Genomic DNA, 18,139 nt, shown 5'->3' on the forward strand with positions numbered 1-18,139 from the left:
AATTCCCACAGAATACATGAAAAATCCCTGATAATTTCTCAGTTCTCTACAGAATCTCACCAAATTCCAGAAGAGTCCCTCAAAGTTCCACAAACATCCCACAAAATCTCCCCAGTATCCAACAAAATTCCAGGAAAAATCTCACAAAATTCCCTAAATCTTCTCAAAACACGACCAAATTCTAGAAAAATATCCCACCAAATCACCACAAATTCCCACAAAATACATGAAAAATCCCTCAAGATCCCTAAATCGCCTCAATATCCCACAAAATCACACAAAAATCACACAAAACCTCCACAAGTTTCCACAAAATCTAAGAAAAATCCCTGAAAATTCTTCAAGTCTCCTCAAAACCACACAAAGTCCTTGAAAAGGCCCACCAAATTCCAGTAAAATCCCACAGAATCTCCACAAATTCCCACAAAATCTAAAACAAATTCCTCAAAATTCTTCAAGTCTCCTCAGAATCCCACACAATTCCAGAAAAAACACACAAAATTCCAGAGAAGTCCCACAAAACTCCCTAAATCATTTCAAAACCCTACCAATTCACAGGAATGTCCCACAAAATCTCCACCAATTCCCAGAACATCCCACAAAAATCTCACAAAAATCCCTAAATCTTCGGAAAACTCGACCAAATTCCAGAAACGCCCCATAAAATCAGCACAGTTTCCCACAAAATTCAAGAAAAAACACCACAAAATTCCCTAAATCTTTTCAAAATACCACAAAATTCTTGAAAAGCCCCACCAAATTCCAGAAACATCCCACAAAATGTCCTCAATACCCATCAAAATCCCAGAAAAATCACACAAAATTCCCTAAATCTGCTCAAAACACGGCCAAAATCCACAAAAATCCCACCAAATCTCCACAAATTCCCACAGAATACATGAAAAATCCCTGATAATTCGTCAGTTCTCTACAGAATCTCACCAAATTCCAGAAGAGTCCCTCAAAGTTCCACAAACATCCCACAAAATCTCCCCAGTATCCAACAAAATTCCAGGAAAAATCCCACAAAATTCCCTAAATCTTCTCAAAACACGACCAAATTCTAGAAAAATATCCCACCAAATCTCCACAAATTCCCACAAAATACATGAAAAATCCCTCAAGATCCCTAAATCGCCTCAATATCCCACAAAATCCCACAAAAATCCCACAAAACCTCCACAAGTTTCCACAAAATCTAAGAAAAATTCCTCAAAATTCTTCAAGTCTCCTCCAAACCACACAAAGTCCTTGAAAAGGCCCACCAAATTCCAGTAAAATCCCACAGAATCTCCACAAGTTTCCACAAAATCTAAGAAAAATTCCTCAAAATTCTTCAAGTCTCCTCAGAATCCCACACAATTCCAGAAAAAACACACAAAATTCTAGACAAGTCCCACAAAACTCCCTAAATCATTTCAAAACCCTACCAATTCACAGGAATGTCAAACAAAATCTCCACCAATTCCCAGAACATCCCATAAAAATCCCTAACACTTCTGAAAACTCGACCAAATTCCAGAAACGCCCCATAAAATCAGCACAGTTTCCCACAAAATTCAAGAAAAAACACCACAAAATTCCCTAAATCTTTTCAAAATACCACAAAATTCTAGAAAAATATCCCACCAAATCTCCACAAATTCCCACAAAATACATGAGAAATCCCTCAAGATCCCTAAATCGCCTCAATATCCCACAAAATCACACAAAAATCCCACAAAACCTCCACAAGTTTCCACAAAATCTAAGAAAAATTCCTCAAAATTCTTCAAGTCTCCTCAGAAGGTTCTGGATGAGGGTAGAAATAATTAAAAAGCATCTTAAAAGTAACATCATATTTTTGTCAGCCATCTCTTCAGGGACTACTTTAAATCCCAGAATGTTCAAGAGCCATCATCACTGTACAAACAGAAGCTCCAACTGAACGAAACCAGAAGAAGTGGATATGGCAAATTCTCTGGTCCAAGTGGTGATATTAATCTGGTGAGGCTCTGGATTCCCATTTCAGACATACTATCACAGCTTAAATATAGGAAAAAATTGGGATTTTACTTTGCTGTGGTCTCTTTTTGTTTTGCAAAATATGTGATAGTTAATATATGAGTAAAATCTTGTATAAAAACAGGTTTGTTTTTTGGTTTTTTTTCTAACAAATAGCCAAATGCATATTACCTGCCTTGCTGGAAAATAATTGAGGTCTTCCTCTAAGAAATTTTTTCTCAGAGTGCCTTTCTTTGTGATTTGTGTTCTTATCTTAGGAAGATACAGGAGTTGCTCATTTTAATGCTGTCCAGCGGACTATTCCATGCTTTCTCAGCTGTTTGGATCTGCAGTTCAGGATTGGACCAAGAAAAATGGTGATGGGATCAAATTATTTTTATTCTTAAATGAGGACAATTCCATTTTTAAACATACACATGTGCTTCCAATGCTTTCAGTAGTCAAGGATGAAATTTTGAACAGACATGAATTCCTCAGTCTTTGTTTCTTTTTCCCTGAAGGATGGAATTTGGACTTTGCCCACCAGTGCAGTCCTTGCTATGGGCAGATGTTTCTTCTGTTCTTCTTACCAGCAGTAGGAGTGGTTGGACACTGAACCTCAAAGAAGAGGGAGCTAACATCCCTTACCTGGATAAGTCCCACAGGTAAGCACCTTGGAGAAGTTCTTCAACCAAAACCAGTTCCTGTAAGGCTTTCCAGCCCTTGACAGGAAATAAGCTGATTCCTGCAGGCTGCAACATGAAGACTTCCAGACTGAAGTGAGCATCCTGCTATAAGGAAGGATTTGGGAGTAGTGAGTCATCATTTGTATGGGAAATTAATCTGTGATTTTTATTTATTGTTTTTTTTCATTTGAAGTAACATCACATCATCATAGAGAGACATTGTCTGTCATTTCTGGTGTGGATACCTGAATAACTCAGCTAGACAGGTAGCATGATAAGGTAATACAATGCAGATATTGAAAGGAATTTTTTGGATGATTTTTTTGTTAGTTCAAGCTGCAGTCCCTAATTTATTCAGGCTTTGAAGTACCATGCAAGCCTTTCCCACAGAAGAAATTCTGTTTTATGTAAATAATGCACTGTGCAGTAAACTAGAAGAAAGCAGGGAGCATAGAGCATGAAGTTAGTGTTTCATGCAGGTGTTTGAAGGCAATGTGGGATTCCAGAGCTTAGTGTTTGAATTGCAACTTGAATTTCCTTCTTTGCTGTTATTTAGACTGCTCTGAAGTAGTCATGAGAAGCAAAAATGAAATGCAATGTTGTTTGATGGGGACTGTGGTAGGGCTTTCTTGCCAGATTTGAAATGGCTTGAATTGATTAAAATCTCCAGGTGAGGGGAAGATTGTATCCATTCCTCTCTCTTATTAAAGCAAATTTTCCAAGAGGGATGTAAAATTGCAGTTGAGGGTTGGGGTGGTTTTTTCTTTTTTCCCTTCTTTCATGTGCAACCTAACAACTCCAATTTCGCAGGCCTATTTAACATTTGATCCCTAAAAGTCAGTCCTTTGCTTTGTATTTTGGGCACTTGTTCATCTTGGGGAATTTGTCATCTTCTCAGGGCATTGAAGGTCAACCAAATGCTGCAGGTTTCATTCTTCCTTTCATATGGTCTATGTCCTGGGGTTTGACTCTTAAGCAGAGCTATTTTTTTATTTTGCAGCCTAGCAGTTGTACGGTGGGGCTGTGTGCAGGTGAATTCACTTGAGAACGATGGGTAAATCAGCTCCTGGGAAGATGTGCACTGCTTGGCCCCGATGCTTCAGCATGCTTGAGGTCAGCTTGGCTGTCTCTGACTGTCTAATAATAATGCAGAATAACAGAATTAAGTATTCATTGTAATTGGTGATCAATAAGATTTGTTTTCAGCTAAATCTGCGTGCTAGTTTCTAAAGCACTCCAGTCTGTTTCATCAATGACCTTTGTGGTTTTAGCTTAAGCTAAAAATCTAGTTTCTGCTGTTGTTATTTTCTGCCCTGTCGCTGTGAGAGGAAGGGATGATGGCTGGAGGTTTGGCAGTCAGCGAGGGCCTGGCCACCACTGCAGTTCTGTACACTCAGCCTTGGAGATGTGATCAGGAATGTGCTGTTAGTTGCCAGTTTTGTATTGCAAAGACTGAGCATGCTGCCATCACTGTGTTTGATGAGTGAGTTTTCATTGGTTTGGTCCAACTCCAAAGCAGCCTTAATTTGAAGGTGGAATTCTTTGTGGATGAGGCTGTGAAGAATATGGTGTTTATACTCCCATCCTACGGGCAGTACGGTAGAACAACTCCTAACTGATTTGGTAATAAAGACCTAGTTTTTCTTCACTAAACCTGCCCTAGCCAAATTCATCAGCTGGTGATAGCTATCTCTGGAGTGGGAGTTCTTTATTGAGTTGATTGACAATTTGATATACTTTGTCAAGCTGTGTTGTTTAGTTTCTGTTGATCCAGAGACACCTGAGGCTCCTTTTGCTTCCTAAGGGACTAAAGTAGCAAGCACTTAGAATGAGATATTGGGAAGATGGGTGCAGGAGACTTTGTAATTTAGTATGGAAAAACATAATAATGATGATGAATATTTCAGGTGGAAACGATAGTATTTCACTATATACTATGTGAAATGCTTTTATGTGATTTTTTTTCATTTCTCTTTTATTTTTTAATCCTGGATAAATTAAATGAGGCTTTTGGGGAAAGCATGAGCTGGAATTTCTATTGAGGTTGATAACCTCTGATTCTGCTCTTGTTTGTCTGTCTGCTGGAACTTGTAGCAAACTAGCTATGTCCAAGTTTAATTGTGTAATAATTATCTTTCAAATCGAGCCTTTCTCACTTGGTGCTGATGTATTTGGGGGAGGGAGGGGAATGGAGAGTAAAGAGCTCTTTTCATGAATACAATTTTAATTTCATCTTGCTGATTTGAGCCTTTCCAAGATTCAAGTGAGCATTGGATCAGGTTGGAACTGAGGGGATGACTCATGACTCTGGCATAAAAACTACATTGCATTCCACATATTAGGAGTTTTCTGTTGCCCACAAGAAAGTTCAGGAAAAAAAGACAAAAAGAGAAATGGGTTTCCTGTGCTATTTCCAGTTGACTCCTCTTTCTGGAGATGCCTTAGCAAGTGTAGGACATCTGAAAAACTTGGAACTGCAACTTTCTTGTTGAGGCTCTGATGAACATTGCTTCTGTCATCAAGTTCTTGTGTTCATACTTTGAACTTAGCTGAGTAATGTTGGTATCAGCAGACTCTACTAAAGCCATGCCTTCCTAATTAATAATGCATTCTTAATAAAAAAAAAAAAATCTATTTCTTCATGTATTTAATTACCTAGTGAGTGTAAGACTGAATGAAGTTAATACCGTGCAGATTTCAAGCAAAACGCTGCTTTTTAATGTGCTTTAGTATAGGCTATGCACAAGTCAATAGACATGATTTTTAAGCTTCAGTTACCTTTCATTACCCTGTGCATATTCAAATTCAGATTGATGAATGCTGAACCAAAAGCAGACATCATAGAGTTAATTGAAGTTCTTTAAATTCAGAGGCAAACTATTTTCATAGCTTTGTTTTGAGGGTGGGTTGCTTTTGATGTCTGGGGTTTTTTTGGCTAAGGCAATGGCAAACATTTATTTATCCTGCTCCCTCCCCATTTTCCACCATCGTTGTTGCCAGTGATGCCTGCAGTGCTCAGTGGTCAATGACCCTCAGCCAGGGTGAGCTGCAGGAGCCTTACAGACGGGCCTGTTCTTTCTCCCAGTGCTAGAACAAGTGCAACAGCACAGTGCCATTTTGCTAAAAGCTAATATTTTTCCCAGCAGCTTCTTCTCCAGGCAGAATGAAATGCTTTCTTCAAGAGCAACCACATCTTTTCTCTGCCTGAAAGGTTGTGTTTGTTTGGGGTTTTTTCTCTTGCTTTAGGTGAGAGATAAAAAAAAAATGAAGAGGAAATCCCAAGGAAATGCCAAAAGTACCACCTGGTAGTAATTTTGTGTGAGTGTCTCCATTTACACTTCAAACTTGCTCTTGGAGAACTTGGAGCTGCATTTAAAATGTATTTTGGTAGGTGGTCAGCTGTTGACTATCTGCATTTCTTCTTCCATTTCTTTTCTGTGCTTGTTTGGTATTGCTGCTGAATGTCCCCAAAGAGTAAAGTGGTGTGGAAGAGTTGAGGAAGCAGCTTTTGAAATTCTAAAGCTGATGTGTAGGTTTTGTTCCTCTTGGATTTTTAAAAGCCGGTATGTCATCCAAGTTAACTTTCTTCAGCAAGTAACAAGATTGTCGTCCTTCCACTGATGCTCTGTATTTTAACAGAGGTATTTGATGGTGCTGGAAAGGAGCAAGATGCAGAATGAGTTTGAGAGAAGTGATTTAAAGTGGGAGCACAGATGGTTGATTCCTAAAAATCAAAAAATGGATGTTTTGTTTCGTAGGAAAATGAAATCTAATCCTATTTGAGGGTCAACAGGATAAATACAAAGAACTAAATACAGATGTAGATACATATATACATATATGCGTATATATATATATATATATATATGTATAACCCCGCCCCCCGAAATCTATGAAGCAGGACTGATTGGTGCCATAGCCCAGGCAGCCTGTGGATCTAATTGCCTGCCTGTATTCAGCCCTTGCCTGGATGCCAGGGGAGACGTCTCTGGATTTGTCTCCAGACAGCTTTCCAGGGATGATCCTGCTCCTTTCCTGGTGCCCCAGAGTGCTGCAAGCCCCCCGTCCTGGGGCCATGGTGATGCCTGCCGGGGCCTTTAGGGTCCCCCCTAAAGGGCAGACAGGGTTTGACTGCAAGCTTCCTTGGAAGGTGGAGGCAGGTGAATATTGGCCACCTTCTTCTTTCCCGCTGCCCTCCGTGCTCTTGCAAAGCCTGCTGGGGCACTGGGGCTCTCCATTGCAGGCAGTCTGGAGCTGCCATGCAAAGCCATCTCTCAAGGAGTCCCCAGGTCTCAGGTGCAACCTCAAGAAAATGACACAGCAACGTGTAGAAAACGTGAACTTTATTCACTTGACTACTTCTAAAATCTACAATCCAACGTTACTAGAAGACTATGGGGTAAGAATCTTAAGGCTAAGAAACTTCAATGCTTCAACTGTTTAGAACTGAACACTAAGGGAAAGGTCAACTTCTTGGGGGAAACGTGGTGGGGAATCGAACAACAACAGGGGTGTGGCTAACTTGTAAGGTGGGGAACGTCGCAGTGCCTGGGCTGGGCACTGGTCACCCGTTCCCCGTAAGGTTCTGTAGCTGGAGCGCGACGCTGGAGGTCAGAGCTGTGGGGAGGTGCGGAGTCTCCTGTCACTGCCCTCTTTTGCCGCCGTCTTGGTGGTTGGCCTCCTCGGCTGAGAGCTGTAGCGAAGGTGCAGCCGCATCAGGTCACGGTTTTGCCTGAGCAGCTGCATCAACTTGGTGGGACAGCCGAGTCTTCGATGGCGGCGGGGCCCCGCACGGCCCGAAGGGCTCTGGAGATTCCGCTGCAAGGCAAAGCACAGGGATCCCCATGGAAGAGGCAGAGAGGCAGAGCGGGGCCGGCACCTGTGGGGCTGCCTTTGGCCTGGGAGACAGAGACTCGGGCCCAGTTGGGCTGGGCTGGCCCGGGGAAGAGGCTGCAGCAGGCAGAGCTCTGCCGCCTCTGCTTGGTGCTGTCCATGGAGCTCAGCCCCTGGGCCACATTCCCCAGCCAGGAGCTCAGGCCCCTTCTGCCGCAGGGCATTGGCCAAAGGGTGCCCAAGAGGCCCTCAAGGTCTGCCCCATCCCACCTGCCCCTGACCCCCCACCCCCTGCCTCACCTCTCCCCAGCGTCTCTGAAATCTTCTTCCAAGGGCCCATCCCATGGCCATTCCTATGAGGAGCACGTCAATGAGCAGGAGTGTCCTGGACGCCCACCAGAGGAGCGCAGAGTCCTTCTCCTCCAGGTCGAAATCCTCCGGAACCAGAGGAGAGGCACCCGTGCTCCTCTCGGGTTTGCTCACAGGGTCGAGGGGATGGGCCAAGAGCAGCAGCACGTAAAGCTGCAGCAGCGCGGAGGAGCCGTGAGCAGCCATAGTGCTCTGCCAGCAGCACCGAGGCTCTGGGCGTCTCTCTGCGAGCAGCTGTGCCTGGGCACTGGGGCGCAGCAACAGCTGGGGACAGTTGCCAGCCAGCGTGCCGTCCCCAGAGGCTGTGATGTCACAGAAGCACAGAACGCCCTGGCTGCAGAGAGCCCTGAGAGAATGTTGAGTCCAAGCTGGGAGCCATGGCGGCAAGTATGGCCAGCAGAGCGGGGCCCGAGCGCTGCGGCCTGGCTTGCCTTGCACCCGTGCCACAATGATGACTCCAGCAGCCCCTGTCAGGCCATTGCAGTATCTGATGGCCCACGCTGGGCACAAGTTCTTCCCAATGGCCAGCGTAAACCTCCCTTGGCCCAGCTTCCAAGCCTTGTTGGCATCTGCTCTCTCTTGTCCTTGCCCACCTGGCTGGCGCTGCCGTGTTGCTCGCTGGCCTGTCTGTGGGAGAAGAGGCTGTGCCAATGAGTGCTGCTCAACTTGGAGGCCATTCAAAGGAGGATTTGATTGGGCCTGCTGTGGGAAGAAGGAATATGCGTGCACATGGCCACTTCCCATAGGTTTTACCCCAGATTTTCATGAGCAGCTGTCCTAGTGAAAGTCAAGTCTGTTTTAGTGAGTATTTGAGGGCTTCCAGAGCACAGTGCCATCTCAGGGGAATTCTGCTGGTTGAGTTCTACTGAGGCTTTGAGATGAGTTGCAAATCCTGAAAATGTTCTCCTTGCCCAGGTAGTAATTTCACAGTTTAGACTCTGGGGATATTGATTGCTCAGTGTTGAGGACCTCATGTAACTTTCAGCCCCAGAAACTTTCAACCTCCAGTGATTGTCCTTGAGACAAAACCATTTGAAATCTTTTTTTCTGTGGACAGGAATTGCTTCGGTGTTACTTCACATCATCCATTAAAAATTTGATGCCTGGAACAAGTCCCGAGTGCTGTGTGATTTCCTTGGTCGTGTTCCTTGGAATGGCTTCCCCCCCATTTTCTGAAGCTGGCCCCAGAAAGGTCATAGATGGGTGAGAAGTTCTGAAAGGCCAAGTGGTGCAGATCTTTGCCTCCTGTTTCGAGGTCTGCGGTGAGCTGTGAGTCCAAGAGCTGATCTGACGTGATGGTGAAAACACAATTGAACCTTTTTGCAGCAGGGTGGATGGATAGAAGCAAAGCACAGCACGGCTGGCAGCAGCAAATGAATTAAAATGCATCCCTGGAATATGTTTCTTGGATTGTTCTTCTAGTATTGTGGTAGTAATTCTGATGTCTGAGTAGTGAACAAGCAACAAGTAGTGAACACGTGATTTGTAGTCAATTTTCTATTTCTTATGTAGTGGAGAGTATGGATGCTAGCTTTGGAGCAGGCTGCAGAGAGCTGCAGAAACTGCAGGCCCCATGGCCTATCAGTCCTGCCCGAGAAGCTAGCCTGGGAATTCATAGGAGGATTTCAAAACAATCCTCACAGACAGAAAACAACTGCCAGGTGCTGTTTGTCTGTCCTCTTGTTTTCCTTGCAGGAGAAAGTCAGGGGGGTGGTGAGCCCCACTGACCAATGATGGTGATGTAGCACTTTACTAAGCAATAAGAGTTTCCTTTCTGTACTTTCCACGTATCTGTCTATTAGACAAGCCTAGAGTAATAAAGTAGAGAAGATTCTCCTGTTGTGACTCCCTTGAGAGTCCGTGTCGTTCTTTCCCACCGTTCCCAATCAGAACGACAGAGGAGATTTTTAAGAATTGTGTTTTTCTCTCCTGGTTGAGGAATGTGTTCTTCACGGGCTGAATCTTCATATCACTTTGTTTTTGTAGAAGAGCAGTTTCAGCAGCAGATGATTCTCCTTGCCCTCCTTTTCATTTTTCTTGTCTGTATTATTGCCTGGCAGGTTAACCTTTTCAAATTGCGTGCTGCAAAACGTTGCTACTAAGGATAGTTGGTGTCCAAACAGGTTCTTTTCTCGCTTGGATTTCAACTATTGCAGGATGAAAGGTTTCTAATGAAGCTACAGAATTGCATATCACTGGGACCTTGACTTCTTCCCTGCTTGGATCTAGATAAAGAGATTCTTGCCAATTGAACTGCTGACATATTATGTAGAGATCAGGAGTGGCCACCACAAGTGGTACTGAATTCTTGGAAATGTGGTGATTTTTGTTAGAAATGATTTTAGCTTCGACAGTGCAAGCTTATCATATCCATCTGCATTTGTGTTCTATTAATCATGGGCTTTTGTATTAAGCATGGGCTTCAGTTTGCTGTCTTTTTGTCACTTCTTCAAATACCAGTTTTCTACACCTGCTGGCTTGTTCCTTCTGACTTCAAATGGTATCTCTTGGGCACATAACTTCATCTTATTGTGAACAGCGCAAAGAACATGTTTTGGTCTGTCTTGATTTGATGGAGTGATTGCTGTGGAAGGACTGGGAGGTTTTGTGGTTTAAGGTGAAAGAAGTTCAGCAGCCTTGGCAAGTAAGTGTGCCAGTTTACAAGGTGAATCTACAGAAACCCCCGTGCTTCAGCTGCAATGTACAATCTCTGAGGCTGCTGCTGTCGGGGTGCCTTTGTTCTGTTGGTTTGGGAACCCATATTCTACACAGCATCATTTGTCAGAACTCCATTTCACTTGTACAGTCCCTCTGTTTTCCCACTTCTGAATGATGGTTTTCTCTGTGCCTTTAACATGGGGAATTCTGGGTGATAAAAATAATACATATTCCATAATGTTTTACGTTTCCTCTTGGAGTTTTTTCTAGTTTTCAAATAATTACCTTTTGTTTCTAGCTGGGGGCAAAATGCATTTGCAGTTTCAGTGGTTTTTTTTCCCAATTTCTAATCTTACTTGGGCACTAGATAAGGGAGAAAAATGCCCTAGTTTCATGGAAAAGATTCTGTGTTATTCCATGCCTTGAAATGAATTAAAATACGGTTCTATTGCTCTCTCTTTCATTTCTTCTCTTCATTTGGTAGAGTTTAGAAATCTCTTGCCATGAACTAGGTCGTGCAGAGTGCCTGCCTTGCTGTGTTGAACTCCTGGGTGAGCATGCCAGGCTTAGTTTAGAGATTTGCTTTTAAACATCCCTTATTCCTTGTGAAATCTATCATTTGGTTTGTTTGTAGTTGTGTTAGAAGATAAAGAGGAGGGGGATCACCCTGGAAAATTTGTCATCTGAACTGAATTTGTACCCTTTAGGCCATCAGTGACTGCTCCTTAGCTTTCTCAAGGCATGAAGGACACTGGGAGTTCCTCCCAGACTCTTCTTTTGGGACAGCAGTCCTTTCTCTTTGGCTCCATGAGATGCTCTGCACAGGAGTGCTTGAGCTCTGAAGGGCAGGGGCATTCCATGAGGGTGAATAATAAAGAACTCCTGTAGCCTGAACTGTTTCCAACTTAACCCAGCAGAAGGAATTGTTTCCCAATTCTGAGTCTAATGGTGCTGCTGACAAATTGTGCAGTTTCAGAGCAGCAGTGCAAGATGTGCAAGGGGCTTGTGTGGAGGGAGAGCAGCAGCTTGTAACACTGGACCTTTGTCCCGTGGGCAGCTGTGCGGTTTTAAGCGGGAATGTTCCGGAGGGGTGTGGAATTGAAGAAATGTTTGGAAGATTTGTAGGTTTGTTGCTGTAGGTGTGAAGGGTGGGGACAAGTCTTGTCCAGTGACGGAGCAATGATTAGGTAAGGTACTGGGAGAGCATCTGAGGATGGTGTTGCTGTTGCATGTGATTTTTCTGGAGGCCATCTGATGCACACAAGATTTGTTATGACTACCAGGATTGCAACTAAACAGAATGCAGTCATTTTTCTTGTAATTTAGTGCAGCATCTTTTGATCCGTGATGAGCTGAAGGCTCAGTGCACAAGGCTGAAAGGAAATGGCACGCTCTCAAGAGATTTTGGTCTTTGCGGCTTCATGAAGGTGCATAGGACATAATTCCTTCGCTCATTGGAGCTGCAGAGTTTAGTTTGATCTCCTCTGTTTCTAAGCAGTGCTAAAAGGTGTTCCTTCCCTCAATTTTGATGGCAGCAGAGAGTCAGCTAATGAATGTGGATCTAGGTAAGGTTTGTGGAACAAAATCAAACACAATTGTCTGAAAAGCTGTTAGACATGCCTACAGTCAGTGTCAACAGAGAAGGAAGAGGTTAAAATTCCATCTTAATTTTAGAGCTCTTCCTCTCTTCTGCCTGCTTTTCCCATAGTGCATATGGAACCAGCATAGTTCATTTGATCCCTACCCCTGAGTGCAGCAGCTCACCTGCTTTCTGCTGCCCGCCTTTGCTTTCTTGTCAGATGGAAACACTGAAATAGAAAAGGTGATGTGACTTAATTGACTTCATTCAAATGCCTTGGCAATTGAATTTCTGTCTCTTGGCTGGATACTCAGCATCTCTAAGTGCAGAATCCTCCCTGGCACTGTATATCCTCGCCTTGTCCCTGCCACCAGCACTCAAATATTTTCCTTTCATTGTAAAGTGAGTGAGATTTTACTTGGCTGGAATTCTGCAGTGCTGGGAATGAAGGCTTTTTCCTTCCTCATTTTTTTATAATGAATTTCTTTTTTATTCTATTCACACCTTCTGAGTGAGCCTTTCATAAGGGCTTCTGTATTTCACAGCGGCTACACCTATTTGGGCCTGAAGACTTTGATACAATTGTAATCACTTGGAAATGGAACCTGTTTGATTTGTATGGAAGGCAGCCATTCTCCCTGTTCCAAACTTCCTAAAATAGTTTATCCACGTTGAAAAAAAAAATACCTCTTGGAGATAGTGAAGACAGTGCATGATGGTGATTCCAGGGATGGATAAGAAGGACCATCACCTTCCTCACACCAGCAAACTTGAGACTAATAGTCAGGTCTGCAGTTCTAATTTTAATCCACAGTAATCTACAGACAATCCTTTATTATCTAAAAAAGCTGATACCGTTCAAGTTGGAAGCAAGCTGAAGTTGGAAGAGTTAGGTTTCTTCAAAGCTCTTGTTTCCAGCAGGATTGGAGAGCCTTTACCTTTTGTAACAGGAAGGTTTTAAATTTGTAATGCTGACCTTGCAACTGGAACTTGGTGGCTCCATTGTTGCACTTGGAGCAGCCAGATGACCTCAAAGGAGAAGTGCATTGTTCTAACTTGTGTGGAAGCAGTGGCTTCAAATACCATCAGGAAGTGCTGGACTGGCACTGGATGGATGGATGGATGGATGCTCTTAGGCCACAGAGCTGGAAATATCAGTTGTAGCCACATGGTAAGTCCATTTATGTAATTCCAAATCTGTTCCTCACACGATCTGTGCTCCTCTATTCCGTATCAGCTTGGTGAGGAGGTAGATGAGACTGTTGGGGGAAAGAAACACTTAAATTTAAAGCAGAGTAACTGTTCCATTATAAATGCTGAAGATAAACCTGTGAGGCTACCAAAGAAATCTTTCTTTGGCTTCCAGTTAATAACTTCAAATGGATAACAAATCTATGCTGTATAATCTGCTTTGAATGGATTTCCTTTGGAATGTGTGCTTCTTCCTGAATGACAGAACTGCAATATTTTCACACTTGCAGTTTCACCCTCAAATGGCCACAGGAAATGCAGCAGCTTCTGTTTTCTGTTGCTTCTGTTTGTTAATGCTTCAAGGTGTTGCTCTGTATTTGTCCCCAGCTGTCATGACCTTAGAAAGAGAATGTTCTAAAGATAGGAGTAAAAAAGCCAGAGAGCTCCTCCTTGCAGCAGACACGGGCAGCATTGGATCCTAATAGTTTTTGCAAGGCATCCTGATGGGGAGAGGCAGATGTCAAGAATGGCAACTTCAGCAGGTGTGTGGCTGCTTCGTAGCTTGGGCTGGATTCAGGAAGGGCAGTGTTCCAGAGAGCAAAGTCAAGAGTTTGAATCAAGTAAGTGTGAGGTGCCCAGAAAGGCAGGGCCCACACTGCTCATGTGTGTCGGGGGAAGGTGAGAATCAGGCCCATCTGCTCCTAGAAATGCAGGTTCCATCTTTAGCAGCCAAAGGCTATGCAAATAAATGGCTTCTATGTATTGGAGAGCATAGAGCATGAAGTTAGTGTTTCATGCAGTTGTTTGAAGGCAATATGGGATTCCAGAGCTTAGTGTTTGAATTGCAACTTGAATTTCCTTCTTTGCTGTTATTTAGACTGCTCTGAAGTAGTCATGAGAAGCAAAAATGAAAGGCAATGTTGTTTGATGGGGACTGTGGTAGGGCTTTCTTGCCAGATTTGAAATGGCTTGAATTGATTAAAATCTCCAGGTGAGGGGAAGATTGTATCCATTCCTCTCTCTTATTAAAGCAAATTTTCCAAGAGGGATGTAAAATTGCAGTTGAGGGTTGGGGTGGTTTTTTCTTTTTTCCCTTCTTTCATGTGCAACCTAACAACTCCAATTTCGCAGGCCTATTTAACATTTGATCCCTAAAAGTCAGTCCTTTGCTTTGTATTTTGGGCACTTGTTCATCTTGGGGAATTTGTCATCTTCTCAGGGCATTGAAGGTCAACCAAATGCTGCAGGTTTCATTCTTCCTTTCATATGGTCTATGTCCTGGGGTTTGACTCTTAAGCAGAGCTATTTTTTTATTTTGCAGCCTAGCAGTTGTACGGTGGGGCTATGTGCAGGTGAATTCACTTGAGAACGATGGGTAAATCAGCTCCTGGGAAGATGTGCACTGCCTGGCCCCGATGCTTCAGCATGCTTGAGGTCAGCTTGGCTGTCTCTGACTGTCTAATAATAATGCAGAATAACAGAATTAAGTATTCATTGTAATTGGTGATCAGTAAGATTTGTTTTCAGCTAAGTCTGCGTGCTAGTTTCTAAAGCACTCCAGTCTGTTTCATCAATGACCTTTGTGGTTTTAGCTTAAGCTAAAAATCTAGTTTCTGCTGTTGTTATTTTCTGCCCTGTCGCTGTGAGAGGAAGGGATGATGGCTGGAGGTTTGGCAGTCAGCGAGGGCCTGGCCACCACTGCAGTTCTGTACACTCAGCCTTGGAGATGTGATCAGGAATGTGCTGTTAGTTGCCAGTTTTGTATTGCAAAGACTGAGCATGCTGCCATCACTGTGTTTGATGAGTGAGTTTTCATTGGTTTGGTCCAACTCCAAAGCAGCCTTAATTTGAAGGTGGAATTCTTTGTGGATGAGGCTGTGAAGAATATGGTGTTTGTACTCCCATCCTACGGGCAGTACGGTAGAACAACTCCTAACTGATTTGGTAATAAAGACCTAGTTTTTCTTCACTAAACCTGCCCTAGCCAAATTCATCAGCTGGTGATAGCTATCTCTGGAGTGGGAGTTCTTTATTGAGTTGATTGACAATTTGATATACTTTGTCAAGCTGTGTTGTTTAGTTTCTGTTGATCCAGAGACACCTGAGGCTCCTTTTGCTTCCTAAGGGATTAAAGTAGCAAGCACTTAGAATGAGATATTGGGAAGATGGGTGCAGGAGACTTTGTAATTTACTATGGAAAAACATAATAATGATGATGAATATTTCAGGTGGAAACGATAGCATTTCACTATATACTATGTGAAATGCTTTTATGTGGTTTTTTTCATTTCTCTTTTATTTTTTAATCCTGGATAAATTAAATGAGGCTTTTGGGGAAAGCATGAGCTGGAATTTCTATTGAGGTTGATAACCTCTGATTCTGCTCTCATTTGTCTGTCTGCTGGAACTTGTAGCAAACTAGCTATGTCCAAGTTTAATTGTGTAATAATTATCTTTCAAATCGAGCCTTTCTCACTTGGTGCTGATGTATTTGGGGGAGGGAGGGGAATGGAGAGTAAAGAGCTCCTTTCATGAATACAATTGAAATTTCATCTTGCTGATTTGAGCCTTTCCAAGATTCAAGTGAGCATTGGATCAGGTTGGAACTGAGGGGATGACTCATGACTCTGGCATAAAAACTACATTGCATTCCACATATTAGGAGTTTTCTGTTGCCCACAAGAAAGTTCAGGAAAAAAAGACAAAAAGAGAAATGGGTTTCAAATTTCCTGTGCTATTTTCAGTTGACTCCTCTTTCTGGAGATGCCTTAGCAAGTGTAGGACATCTGAAAAACTTGGAACTGCAACTTTCTTGTTGAGGCTCTGATGAACATTGCTTCTGTCATCAAGTTCTTGTGTTCATACTTTGAACTTAGCTGAGTAATGTTGGTATCAGCAGACTCTACTTAAGCCATGCCTTCCTAATTAATAATGCATTCTTAATAAAAAAAAAAAAAATCTATTTCTTCATGTATTTAATTACCTAGTGAGTGTAAGACTGAATGAAGTTAATACCGTGCAGATTTCAAGCAAAACGCTGCTTTTTAATGTGCTTCAGTATAGGCTATGCACAAGTCAATAGACATGATTTTTAAGCTTCAGTTACCTTTCATTACCCTGTGCATATTCAAATTCAGATTGATGAATGCTGAACCAAAAGCAGACATCATAGAGTTAATTGAAGTTCTTTAAATTCAGAGGCAAACTATTTTCATAGCTTTGTTTTGAGGGTGGGTTGCTTTTGATGTCTCGGGTTTTTTTGGCTAAGGCAATGGCAAACATTTATTTATCCTGCTCCCTCCCCATTTTCCACCATCGTTGTTGCCAGTGATGCCTGCAGTGCTCAGTGGTCAATGACCCTCAGCCAGGGTGAGCTGCAGGAGCCTTACAGACGGGCCTGTTCTTTCTCCCAGTGCTAGAACAAGTGCAACAGCACAGTGCCGTTTTGCTAAAAGCTAATATTTTTCCCAGCAGCTTCTTCTCCAGGCAGAATGAAATGCTTTCTTCAAGAGCAACCACATCTTTTCTCTGCCTGAAAGGTTGTGTTTGTTTGGGGTTTTTTCTCTTGCTTTAGGTGAGAGATAAAAAAAAAATGAAGAGGAAAGCCCAAGGAAATGCCAAAAGTACCACCTGGTAGTAATTTTGTGTGAGTGTCTCCATTTACACTTCAAACTTGCTCTTGGAGAACTTGGAGCTGCATTTAAAATGTATTTTGGTAGGTGGTCTGCTGCTGACTATCTGCATTTCTTCTTCCATTTCTTTTCTGTGCTTGTTTGGTATTGCTGCTGAATGTCCCCAAAGAGTAAAGTGGTGTGGAAGAGTTGAGGAAGCAGCTTTTGAAATTCTAAAGCTGATGTGTAGGTTTTGTTCCTCTTGGATTTTTAAAAGCCGGTATGTCATCCAAGTTAACTTTCTTCAGCAAGTAACAAGATTGTCGTCCTTCCACTGATGCTCTGTATTTTAACAGAGGTATTTGATGGTGCTGGAAAGGAGCAAGATGCAGAATGAGTTTGAGAGAAGTGATTTAAAGTGGGAGCACAGATGGTTGATTCCTAAAAATCAAAAAACGGATATTTTGTTTTGTAGGAAAATGAAATCTAATCCTATTTGAGGGTCAACAGGATAAATACAAAGAACTAAATACAGATGTAGATACATATATACATATATGCGTATATATATATATATATATATGTATAACCCCGCCCCCCGAAATCTATGAAGCAGGACTGATTGGTGCCATAGCCCAGGCAGCCTGTGGATCTAATTGCCTGCCTGTATTCAGCCCTTGCCTGGATGCCAGGGGAGACGTCTCTGGATTTGTCTCCAGACAGCTTTCCAGGGATGATCCTGCTCCTTTCCTGGTGCCCCAGAGTGCTGCAAGCCCCCCATCCTGGGGCCATGGGGATGCCTGCCGGGGCCTTTAGGGTCCCCCCTAAAGGGCAGACAGGGTTTGACTGCAAGCTTCCTTGGAAGGTGGAGGCAGGTGAATATTGGCCACCTTCTTCTTTCCCGCTGCCCTCCGTGCTCTTGCAAAGCCTGCTGGGGCACTGGGGCTCTCCATTGCAGGCAGTCTGGAGCTGCCATGCAAAGCCATCTCTCAAGGAGTCCCCAGGTCTCAGGTGCAACCTCAAGAAAATGACACAGCAACGTGTAGAAAACGTGAACTTTATTCACTTGACTACTTCTAAAATCTACAATCCAACGTTACTAGAAGACTATGGGGTAAGAATCTTAAGGCTAAGAAACTTCAATGCTTCAACTGTTTAGAACTGAACACTAAGGGAAAGGTCAACTTCTTGGGGGAAACGTGGTGGGGAATCGAACAACAACAGGGGTG

General features: G+C 43.0%; 1 protein-coding gene across 1 annotated transcript in view; it reads right to left on the bottom strand.

Annotated features, from left to right (window-relative positions):
* The window catches only part of LOC147653218 (uncharacterized), a 743,504-nt gene that overhangs the window by 200,723 nt on the left and 524,642 nt on the right, over positions 1–18,139 (bottom strand). The window lies entirely within an intron of this gene.

This window comes from Cyanistes caeruleus, chromosome 5, assembly GCF_971803275.1.
Source record: "Cyanistes caeruleus chromosome 5, bCyaCae1.hap1.1, whole genome shotgun sequence".
NCBI classification, from domain to species: Eukaryota; Metazoa; Chordata; class Aves; order Passeriformes; family Paridae; genus Cyanistes; species Cyanistes caeruleus.